We start from the raw sequence: 12,386 nt of genomic DNA on the forward strand, positions 1-12,386 counted from the left end.
ATCGGGTGACTGGGGCTTGTTTACACTGCGGAGGTATGGGACACTTTATCAAGGATTGCCCGTTGAAGAAAGAAAGAGAATTGAAGAAGCCTGAAGCCGGTTCTTCTAGCGCACGACAGACGTCTGGACGTGTCTACGCTACTACTGTGGAGGAGCTTCAGGCACACGACCTCGTTGAAGGTACTTTACTTGTCAGTTCTCATATTGCTAGAGTGTTATTTGATGCAGGAGCGACGCATTCTTTTATATCTAGTCGATTTGCTACCTCACTAGAAGTGTCGGCTAGAAGAATGTCGTATGTTTTAAAAATTGTTAGCCCGATGCATGCTCAAGAGTCGTGTCGTGAGTATCTTCCTGATGTGGACGTGGAAATCCATCAACTTCACCTACCCGCACAGTTGGTGATCCTAGGTCTCAGTGAGTTTGATGTGATTTTGGGTATGGATTGGTTGTATGCGCATTATGCCATGATAGATTGCAGGAAAAAGCAGATACAGATGTTGACTAATGAGATGCAGCCTGTGGAATTTCATGCTCGTAGGGCCAGTCGAACTGATAAGATATTGGTGTCTGTATTGAAGGCTAAGCGATGGATAGAGAGTGGAAGTGTTGCCTTCTTGGTCAATGTGTTGATCAATGAGGCTGAACAGATGAAATTGCAGGAAGTTGTCGTGGTGAGTGAGTATCCTGATGTGTTTCCTGAGGAATTGTCGAGTTTGCCTCCAACTCGAGAAGTGGAGTTCAAGATAGAGTTGTTATCAGGGACAACTCCTATTTCTAAGGCACCCTACCGTATGGCACCAGCAGAGTTAGAAGAGTTGAAGAAGCAACTGCAGGAGCTCTTAGATAAGGGCTTCATTCGACCTAGTGTGTCTCCTTGGGGAACACCTGTATTGTTTGTGAAAAAGAAAGATGGGACTATGCGCTTGTGTATAGATTATCGTATGTTGAATCAAGTCACCATCAAGAATAAGTATCCGCTTCCAAGAATTGAAGACTTGTTTGATCAACTTAAGAATGCAAAGGTTTTCTCTAAGATCGATCTGAGGACAGGCTACCATCAACTATTGATACGGGAGGAAGATGTTTCTAAGACTGCTTTTCGAAACAGGTATGGACATTATGAATTCAAGGTCATGCCTTTTGGGTTGACTAATGCTCCCGCAGCGTTCATGAACCTCATGAATCGGGTTTTCCAAGAGTTCTTGGATCGTTTTGTTATTGTGTTTGTTGATGATATTTTGGTGTACTCAGAGAGTGAAGCAGAGCACAGAGACCACTTGAGAAGTGTGTTGGGTCTTTTGCGCAAGCATAAGCTTTATGCCAAATACTCAAAATGTGAATTTTGGCTAGAGAAGGTAAACTTTTTGGGTCATGTGATCTTGAAGGATGGAGTATCCGTCGATCCGGCTAAGGTGTCAGCTGTTCAGGACTGGAGGACACCCTGCAGTGTAACTGAGGTTAGAAGCTTTTTGGGATTGGCAGGATACTATCGTAGGTTCATACAAGACTTTTCGAAAATAGCTACGCCCATGACTAAGCTATTGAGAAAAGGAGTGAAGTTTGTGTGGAATGAAGAGTGTGAGAAGAGTTTTCAAACTCTGAAGGTCAAGCCTACTACTGCCCCTATTTTGACGCTTCCATCAGGTCATTCTGGTTTTGTGGTGTACACTGATGCTTCGGGGATCGGATATGGTTGTGTGTTGATGCAGCATGGCCGTGTAGTGGCTTATGCATCAAGGCAGTTGAAGGCCCATGAGCAACACTATCTCACTCATGATTTGGAGTTGGGAGCAGTTGTGTTCGCATTGAAGATGTGGAGACACTATCTCTATGGTGCAACATTTGAAGTGTTTACAGATCACAAGTCCTTGAAGTATATATCCTCGCAAAGGGATCTCAACTTGAGGCAAAGAAGATGGATCGAATATTTAAAGGATTATGATTTCACCATATCGTATCATCCAGGCAAGGCGAATGTGGTGGCAGATGCGTTGAGCAGGCATGCCAAGGCGACATTGTGCAGTATGTTGACTCGTTCTTGGACATTATTGCAAGATGTGATAACTTGGCAGCCTTACATTTGTGATGAGAACAAGGCAATGATGACGGCCTTGATTCGGCATCCTTTGATGGAAGAACTTGTAATGAAACAAAAGGGAGATCCAGAGTTTGCTACGAACGTAGAAGAAAGCAAGAAAACAGATTCTCTTTGGCATCAAGATCAAGATGGGTCATTGCGGTTTCGACAGAGATTATGGGTTCCGAGAGATAAAGGGGTGAAGCGTCTGTTGCTTGATGAAGCTCACAAATCTAAGTTTTCTATTCACCCTGGCAGTACAAAGATGTTTCAAGATACGAGAAGAAATTTTTGGTGGCCTGAAATGAAGCGTGAAATTGCAGAATATGTGGCAAAGTGCTTAGTTTGCCAACAGGTAAAAGCAGAACATCAGCGGCCAGGAGGCTTGTTGCAAAGAATCGATATTCCAATGTGGAAATGGGAAGACATTACGATGGATTTTGTGGTTGGGTTGCCTCGTACCAAAAGACAACAGAATGCCATATGGGTGACTGTTGATCGACTTACGAAGTCCGCTCACTTTCTGCCAATCAGAATCAGTCAACCATTGGAAAGTCTCGCAGAGTTGTATATTGGCGAGATAGTAAGATTGCATGGAGTGCCAAAGTCTATCATTTCGGATCGAGATCCACGTTTTACTTCGAGGTTTTGGGGGCAATTACAGAAGGCTTTGGGTACCAAGCTTAAGTTGAGCACAGCGTTCCACCCCCAAACTGATGGGCAGTCTGAGAGGACCATTCAGACTTTAGAGGACATGTTGCACGCATGTGTCTTAGAGTAGAAAGGAGAATGGGACAAACATGTGAAACTGGCAGAATTTGCTTATAATAACAGTTACCACTCTAGTATTGGGATGGCACCGTTTGAGGCTTTGTATGAAAGGCCGTGCAGATCTCCAACTTGTTGGACCGATTTAGGTGATGGCAAGATCGAAAACCCTTTAGTATTGCAACACTACACCGACCAAGTGAAATTGATAAGAAAGAAGTTGTTGACTGCTCAGAGCAGACAGAAAAGTTATGCTGACATTCGTCGTAGAGAATTGGCTTTTGAGGTGGGTGATCATGTGTTTTTAAAGATTTCTCCTACAAAAGGTGTTTTACGCTTTGGTGCGAAGGGAAAATTGAGCCCGAGGTTCGTAGGACCTTTTGAGATATTAGAGAAGATTGGAGAGGTGGCATACAGATTGGCGTTACCACCAGATTTGAGTCACGTTCCTGACGTCTTCCATGTTTCTATGCTTCGAAAATACGTACCAGATCCGACACATGTGATTGATTTTCAAGGTATTCTAGTACAAGATGATTTGACAATGGAAGAACAGCCCATTAGAATTGTGGATCATCGAGAACAAGTGCTTCGCACGAAGAGAATTCCTTTAGTGAAGGTGGAATGGCAGTACCATGGATTGAAGGAGAGCACATGGGAACCTGAGGAGGACATGCGGAAGAGATATCCGCACTTGTTCTTGCATTGAGGTATGATCTAAATTTCGAGGACGAAATTTTTTTTTAGGAGGGTAGGATGTAACGCTCGTTGTTTGGCAGGACGGGTCGGGTCAGGGTCCAGACCTGGACCCGAGCCCCTCACGCGTGAGCGAGCCCGACTCCGCCTCCCCTCCCTCGTCTTTACTTCTTCTCCCTCGTTTCCCCTCTTCGTCTCTCCTTACCCACAACCGGAACTCAGCGAAGCAGAAGAAGGCGACGGCGGCGGTGACGGCGACGGTGACGGCGGCGGTGACGGCGACGGCGGCAGCTCGCGGGTAAGCTCCCTCTCTCGCCCTCTCTGCCTGTTTTTCCCCTCCTTCCCTGTGCATCCCTCCCTCTCTACAACACTCTCTCTCTTCCCTCACGCTGTCCCTCTCCTCCTTGCCCAAGCTCTCTTCCCTTCTTCTCTCGCCTCCTTCTCCCTCGCCTGCTCCTCCTTCCTCTTCTTTCTTCTCCTCTTCCTTCCCACGCAGACCCTTCCCTCACCGTCCGAACCCTACCCCTTTTGTCTGTCTCCCATCTCTGTCGACGTTTCCTCCCTGCTCATTCTCGTGCTCTTTCTGAGTTCTCAGCCTCCCCCAATCGAACCAATATTTTTAGCCGAACTCCTCCTCTTGAGCACATTCTTGCTTGTTCTCTTTAGTTGTGGCTGTTGGATTGGAATTTCAGTTTGAGGGTGCATCATTCTCTTTGTAACAGTGAATAGAAGGCGTTGGTGGTGGCGGCTTGGCACGATTTCTGCCTTTTGGGGACCGACTGTATGGTTGAGGTGGCTGTTTGAGGCATCAATTCAGTTTGGACGCTTAGATTGGGGTGAGCAAAGCCTATTTGAGCTTAGATTATTGGATATTATATAGTAGAACATGTATAATTATTGCTTGAGCATGTTAGAGTTTAGAATTGATGTTTTGGGATGCATGTTAGCGATTTTGCTTTTGGGGATAATGGGGGGGTTATGATGGAGAAGCGATGATTCATGTGTGGGATGATCGCTGAAGCATGATGGATTAATTTTTGAAGCTTTAAGGAAACATGGTAGAGATTGTGAGGTTGTGGAGAAGTTTTGGAACCGTCTTAGGGAGTGTAGCGAGGACTTCGGTGAACGGGTGTATCATGAAGTTAATTAGGGAATATACGTATTGGGATGTGACTTGGGGTTGATGTCTTGCTTAAAGAACGTTATTGAGGAAGGAATTAGTGATGGATTGATTGATGGTTGAAGGCTTTGATTTTTCGAGGCAACGTCAAGACGTAAAGGAGGAGGCCTATTGGAGAGCTTGTTAGTCGACACTACCTATCGACACCCTCTTGAGGCGACGACACGTGCCTCAAGGATTGTATTTTTTGTATATGTTTGTTTCTGTTTAAATGGTGTGGGTATCTAGTAGAAACCTTATTCTTGTTTATGTTTGCAGGTGCACCGGGCACATCCCGTCGACCTTGAGTTCGAAGCTTGAGGCATTTTGAAAGAATTTGGTGAGCGCGCCATAGGTATGGCAACTTTCCAGGCAAATTCCTGCCTGGGGCAAATGTGTGATTGGGTGCTCCTAGGATCAAGGGATCCTAGAATTGTGATGTTAATTAATTGACTGGTTTGTGAATGAGTATATGTATGTTGCTTACATGATATGAATGAGTTAGAAAGATTATTAGTCATTCGTTTTGAAATTGTTACGCATTGGCATGTGCATGCTAGAATTGATATCTGTTTAGGACAGATGAGGCGGGGTATCGAGTCGAGTGTCTCCTCGGCCCCAATTGTGCATTAGAAAGCATCATATAATGATAATTGCATAGGACAGCTACGAGCCAACCGCAGATTGAGACTACTCTCTGTGGATTGGCTAAGTTTTTCAAAGAGGTAATTGACGTGATTGATGTGATGATTGATATGAATGTGTATGTTGTTGCATATCCATTGCCATGGGCAATGATGCGAATGGATGTTTTGGAGGGTAGTTGTACCCGTGTGGTATGACGGCTAGCAATGACTGTTACTGTATGTATAGACCTCATGTGGAGGTAATCGGAGGTGTGGGTGCACTCGTGAAGTGTACTAGCCTCATGTGCTAGCCGACTATCTTGTGAATGTGTAACTATAATGATAAGAATGAATAACTAAGAGATGTGAGGTCAGTGGGATGTGGCTATGTGTTTGGGAGACGTCCCCCTTGTTTGCCACTGGTCTCGCCTGTCAGAGCGCAGGCGGTGCAAGGCCCCAGGGTTCTGTTGTGTGTTGTGCTTGGAGCGTTGGGCTCCCGCCTTCCCAACCTGGGTGTCCTAGGGAAGGCTGAGTATCTCACCTTGGACTTCACACATCCAGGGATGAGTGCTCTACCGCTGCAGTGGGTGAAATGGATCCATACTGTTATGGGCCACCACGGGGATTGACTCTCGGCTGTAGGCCGCCCGCGGTGTGCACGTGTGGCTTTTACGTGTCGTACTCTGACACGATATGACGATAGATGGGTTGATATTTGTTCTTTTATTTGAGCCTTACTTGAGAGGGTTTGGCATTTTCCTGGCTGGTTGCCATACTGCGAAGGCTGAGCCTTCAGTTGTTTTCTTTTTCAGGTTTTGGCGGACCCGGGGCAACAGGTTGAGCAGATGGCTTCACTCACGTCCTATTGGGGAGGTTTTGGGATTGTCGTTTGTAGTGCCGGCGCGTCATGTTTTGGTTTTATTGATGTCTTCTTTTTGTTAAACATCAATGTTATGATTTTGGGGCATTTTGGTCATGTACATAGATGTGAATTTGTATGAAATAAAATGGTTATATAAATGAAAGTTCGCCCCATTGTTTTGAATTGCTTGGCTCATCATCTTTTTGAATTGTTGGGTAGTCACTCCTCGATGCTTTATGTTTAGAAAAAAAAAAAAAGGGTTTGTGGGTTAAAAGGTCGGGGTGTGACACCAAGACGACCACAATAAGTGCATTGGAGTCTTCCCCGTCCTCCTAGACCACGACCTCTTCCTCTGCCACGAGAAGGGTATTGTGCATTTCGTCCTCCAAATGAGGCAAGTGCAAATGGCTGTGAATTATTTGTAGATGGAGGAAGAGTAACAGTCAATCTATTTAACATGTTGAAGGCATCCTCAAGGTTGGGAAAATTTGACCTTGTAAGCATTTGAGCCTTAGCTGCAGAATAATCTGATGATAGTCCTAATAGAAATTTAACCACTATCATTTGTTCCATGTGAGATTTGAGACAATGCTTGCAAGAAGGTTTTTAAGTGTTTATCTTTTCATAAGTAAACTTCAATTTCGTAAAGTATTCGATTAAATCCATGTCACCTTGCTGCATTTGTAACAGTTCTTGCTGAACTTGTAGAATTTTGCTGATGTTCTTGTCTTCAGAGTATGTCTGCCGAAGAGAATTCCACATATCTTTAGCTGTATTATAATAACAGAGCCTAGCAGCTATATGAGGCTGAGTGCTATTGTAACGCTCGTTGGTTCGGCGGGTCGGGTCGAATTAAGTTCCAGACCCGGACCCGACCCTCACTCGCGTAAGGAGCCCGATGCGAGGCCCTTCTCCCTCGCCTTTCCCTTCCTTCTTCGTCGTCTCCTGGTGGTCTCCCGTGACAGCGCAGAGGGAGGAGAGTGGCGGTCGGTGTGGTGGTGGCTGGATCGGCGACGGCAGCTGAGGCGGCGGCGCTTGGGTAAAACTCTCTCCCTCTCTCGTTCTTTGTTTCCCTTCTCCACCACTCTCATGTTCCTTAGCCCTCCCTATCAATGCTCTCTCTCTCTCTCTTCCTCTCCCTCGCCCCTCTCTTTCCCCCTTTCCGATAGCCCTCTCCAGCACGGTCCCTCTCCTTACTCTCCCACCGACTCTCTCTTCTCTCTCGTCCTCTCCCCTCACTGCCCTTCTTCCCTTTTTCTGTCTGAACCTCTCTCTCTCTGTCTTCCCTTGCCTCACGTACCCTAAGTGAGCTCGTTCTCCCCATTTTTTTTCTAATTGTTTTTCCCCTTATCCCAATCGAGCACTCCCTCACGGTTTTCAGCTTTGTTTGTTAGGATTCCAGCTTGGGAAACGTGTTTTTCCCCTCCTAGCAGCGAGTAGGCAGTGTTGGTGGTGGAGGTTTAGCACGATTTTTGGCGTTCGGGGACCGATTGATCGTTTGAGGTGACTGTCGCAGGCGTTGCAGCAGTTCAGATTCTTGATATAGGGTGAGCGAGACCTAATCAAGCCCAAATTATTGAATATTATCTTTTAGAGCATGTATAATTATTGTTTGTGCATGCTAGGGCTTAGAATTGATGTTTTGGGATGCATGTTAGCGATTTTGCTTTTGGAGATAATGGGGGGGTTATGATGGAGAAGCGATGATTCATGTGTGTGATGATCGTTTAAGCATGATGGATTAATTTTCGAAGCTTTAAGGAAACATGGTAGAGATTGTGAGGTTGTGGGGAAGTTTTGGAACCGTCTTAGGGAGTGTAGCGCAGACTTCGGTGAACGGGTGTATCATGAAGTTAATTAGGGAAATATACGTATTGGGATGTGACTTGGGGTTGATGTCTTACTTAAAGAACGTTATTGATGAAGGAATTAGTGATGGATTGATTGATGGTTGAAGGCTTTGATTTTTCGAGGCAACGTCAAGACGTAAAGGAGGAGGCCTATTGGAGAGCTTGTTAGTCGACACCCTCTTGAGGCGACGACACGTGCCTCAAGGATTTTATTTTTGTATTTGTTCGTTTCTGTTTGAATGGTGTAGGTATCTAGTAGAAACCTTATTCTTGTTTATGTTTGCAGGTGCACCGGGCACATCCCGTCGACCTTGAGTTCGAAGCTTGAGGCATTTTGAAGAATTTGGTGAGCGCGCCACAGGTATGGCAACTTTCCAGGCAAATTCCTGCCTGGGGCAAATGTGTGATTGGGTGCTCATAGGATCAAGGGATCCTAGGATTGTGATGTTAATTGATTGACTGTTTTGTGAATGAGTATATGTATGTTGCTTACATGATATGAATGGGTTAGAAAGATTATTAGTCATTCGTTTTGAAATTGTTACGCATTGGCATGTGCATGCTAGAATTGATATCTGTTTAGGACAGATGAGGCGGGGTATCGAGTCGAGTGTCTCTTCGACCCCAATTGTGCATTAGAAAGCATCATATAATGATAATTGCATAGGACAGCTACGAGCCAATAGCAGATTGAGACTACTCTCTGTGGATTGGCTAAGTTTTTTCAAAGAGGTGATTGACGTGATTGATGTGAGGATTGATGTCATGATTGATATGAATGTGTATGTTGTTGCATATCCATTGCCATGGGCAATGATGCGAATGGATGTTTTGGAGGGTAGTTGTACCCGTATGGTATGACGGCTAGCAATGACTGTTACTGTATGTATAGACCTCATGTGGAGGTAATCGGAGGTGTGGGTGCACTCGTGAAGTGTACTAGCCTCATGTGCTAGCCGACTATCTTGTGAATGTGTAACTATAATGATAAGAATGAATAACTAAGAGATGTGAGGTCAGTGGGATGTGGCTATGTGTTTGGGAGACGTCCCCCTTGTTTGCCACTGGTCTCGCCTGTCAGAGCGCAGGCGGTGCAAGGCCCCAGGGTTCTGTTGTGTGTTGTGCTTGGAGCGTTGGGCTCCCGCCTTCCCAACCTGGGTGTCTTAGGGAAGGCTGAGTATCTCACCTTGGACTTCACACATCCAGGGATGAGTGCTCTACCGCTGCAGCGGGTGAAATGGATCCATACTGTTATGGGCCACCACGGGGATTGACTCTCGACTGTAGGCCGCCCGCGGTGTGCACGTGCCTGTGTTGCACCCATAGGAACTGTTAATGCACTAAAGTTAATGAAAATGTAATGTGTTTGATAGAATGCATGTGACTGACGTATATGTGATTGATATGAATGCAAGTGTTATGTTTAAGCATTTCGCATGTGACCGATGTTGTGTTAGTGTGGCCATCAAGTGGCTTTTACGTGTCGTACTCAGCCACGACATGACGATAGATGGGTTGACATTTGTTCTTTTATTTGAGCCTTACTTGAGAGGGTTTGGCATTTTCCTGGCTGGTTGTCATACTGCGAAGGCTGAGCCTTCAGTTGTTTTCTTTTTAAGGTTTTGGCGGACCCGGGGCAACAGGTTGAGATGATGGCTTCACTCACGTCTTATTGGGGAGGTTTTGGGATTGTCGTTTGTAGTGCCGGCGCGTCATGTTTTGGTTTTATTGATGTCTTCTTTTTGTTAGGCATCAATGTTATGATTTTGGGGCATTTTGGTCATGCACATAGATGTGAATTTGTATGAAACAAAATGGTTATATAAATGAAAGTTCGCCCGATTGTTTTGAATTGCTTGGCTCATCGTCTTTTTGAATTGTTGGGTAGTCACACCTCGATGCTTTATGTTTAGAAAAAAAAAGGGTTTGTGGGTTAAAAGGTCGGGGTGTGACAGCTATTCATAAGTCAAGCACTAATTATGTTGTTTTCTTCCTCCCACCGTGCATACTTGCCAATTTTTTCTGTTGGTTCATCTTCTTCTATTATATATTTCTTTCCATGTCTAACGACTGATAGCATGAAAGTTCATCAACCTCTTCATGCATTAGCTTACAATCTAAATCCTACTATTAGATTTTCTATTGCATTTAAAAAGGACAGATAAGTCATGCATGGTTTGCTAAATTATGTTGAAGAGTTAAGTGACAGATTCCAGAGCATAAGATATTGTGCACAATTAATTGGATTTTTATGTAATTATATAGGAGATATGGTACTAAGCTAGGCCATACGAGCCACGACAACCATGCCTCTAGGTCACTACACAAAAAAATTTAATTTACTTTTCATTTGTTATCTTTTTTGTTGTTTTATTTTTATATGATGAATGTTTTTGCCCAGCATGTTGAAGAGAACCATGCATCATCTCCCATAGTTGAGGTGTATTATCCATGGCTAATTGCAAAGTTGTTTCTCAGCCTTGCTGAAGGATGCCCTTCGAGTTGTTTGCAGCAGCAAAACAACATGAATGTGTCGAGTCGATTCCTCAAAAGGAACCGTTAGGCAAATTCAAGGACATTACATGCACCGAGGCAAGGGAAATTTATATTCCCACCTATTTCTGGTTAGAAGGCATTGATTCCTTGCATTCCACTGCATGTACTAAATGCCAGACGCTATCAATCTGAGACTCGAATTGAAGAGTGGTTAAGCTACGACAATGTCTCCTTAGATTTAAGGTGTTTCTAGCTATTTTAGCCAAGGAGGATGAACCCATGATTCCATCAAGTTGTTAACTACAGGAATTAAATTGAAGCCACAAATGATGAGACAGAATTCCACAACAAATGTGACTCTGAGGACATCATGCCTCGACCACATTATAAGAATGTTAAATGGATATACAAATCAAATCTAAACCTCACCGGGCCAATAAAACTATAAAGCATGATCCGTTGCAAAGGACTCACTCAATCAAGATTATGATGAAACAATTAATCCAGTTATAAGAATGAGAACCATTTGGATTATTTTAACCCTTGCTATTGAGAATAAATAGTCACGGATCTGTGAATTTCACATCAAGAATATCATAGCATCACCAAATATCATAGCATCACTGGTATGCTGCAATACTTAAATTTTACCCAGACTCATGTTGCATGTTCAATTAATCAAGTGTTCCAGTTCATGCACAAGCTGCAGACTGGTCATATGGACACAGGTAAGTGTATCCTAAGATAGTTTAAAGAAGTGCTTGGAGATGGTTTGGTTTATAGGCAAGCACTGACAGAAGAAGGAAACCATAGACTCATTGTTTATAGTGATGCAAACTGAGCAGGACAGTCTAATAAGAAACACTCTATTTCAGGATATGGTGTGTTTTTTGGGATTAACTTAGTGCCATGGAACAGTAAAGAAAAAAGCTGTGGATGGATCTAGTACTGAGGCAGCATATACTTCTATGGTTGCTGCCACAACTGAAGCCATATGGATTTGTCATCTGCTTACTGAAATTGGAAAGGGTTTCATAAGTGTTCTAATATGTGATGGTCAAAGCACCAAAAACATGTCTTTAATCCTGTCCACTGTAGTCGTGCCAAACACATCGACATTGACCAATATTTTCTGAACCAGAAGGTAGACAAAAAGGAGACCAAACTTAAGTTTATTTGAACTGAAGATCAGGCCACGAATTTATTTACAGAAGGCATAACTAAGGACAGAGTTTGGATGCTTAAAGGCAAGTTGTTCAAGGTTCAAAACCAAATACAATTTCAAAGGGGTTAAAAGACTCATATCTACTTGTCTTGTTGTTTTGGATTTAGATCTGCATTTAATTCAATTCAATGTTAAACGTGTTGTGTGTCTATATCCTGTGGCAATGTAGTGGCAAGATGGTTCTTTTGTTTATTAACCATGCATTCTTCTGTTATGTAAAAGATTTACTAATTCATAGTAAGGATGCAAACTGAATGTGGCTGCCATTGAACTGTTGACAGGGACCTCCTTTCTGCTGTCTTCTTTTCCCACACAAGACGTTTCAGGATAATCAATTCTGACAAGCTAGTCAAATCTTGGTCTGCATGTTGATGCAACTCAAATAATCCAATGCAAAAACGGGTTCTGTCCATGTCCAAATATGATAAAAGAAGACAAAAGGACAAATGATGATCTTATCTAGCTGATCGAACCATCAGCAAGAGAAACATTCCATTTGGTCTATCTAGTAAAGTATTGCAGAAAGTCAGTTGTATCCAGATAAGGCTGTTCTTGAATGGTCATATTTCTTCAATCAAAGAGCTTCCTTAGTTATAGGGGACAGTTTCAAACATTAAGTTAGTG

General features: G+C 43.7%; 1 protein-coding gene across 1 annotated transcript in view; it reads right to left on the reverse strand.

The window, feature by feature from the left end:
- The window catches only part of LOC116267790 (twinkle homolog protein, chloroplastic/mitochondrial-like), a 59,185-nt gene that overhangs the window by 21,418 nt on the left and 25,381 nt on the right, over positions 1 to 12,386 (reverse strand). The window lies entirely within an intron of this gene.

This window comes from Nymphaea colorata, chromosome 14 (assembly GCF_008831285.2).
Source record: "Nymphaea colorata isolate Beijing-Zhang1983 chromosome 14, ASM883128v2, whole genome shotgun sequence".
Taxonomy (NCBI): domain Eukaryota; kingdom Viridiplantae; phylum Streptophyta; class Magnoliopsida; order Nymphaeales; family Nymphaeaceae; genus Nymphaea; species Nymphaea colorata.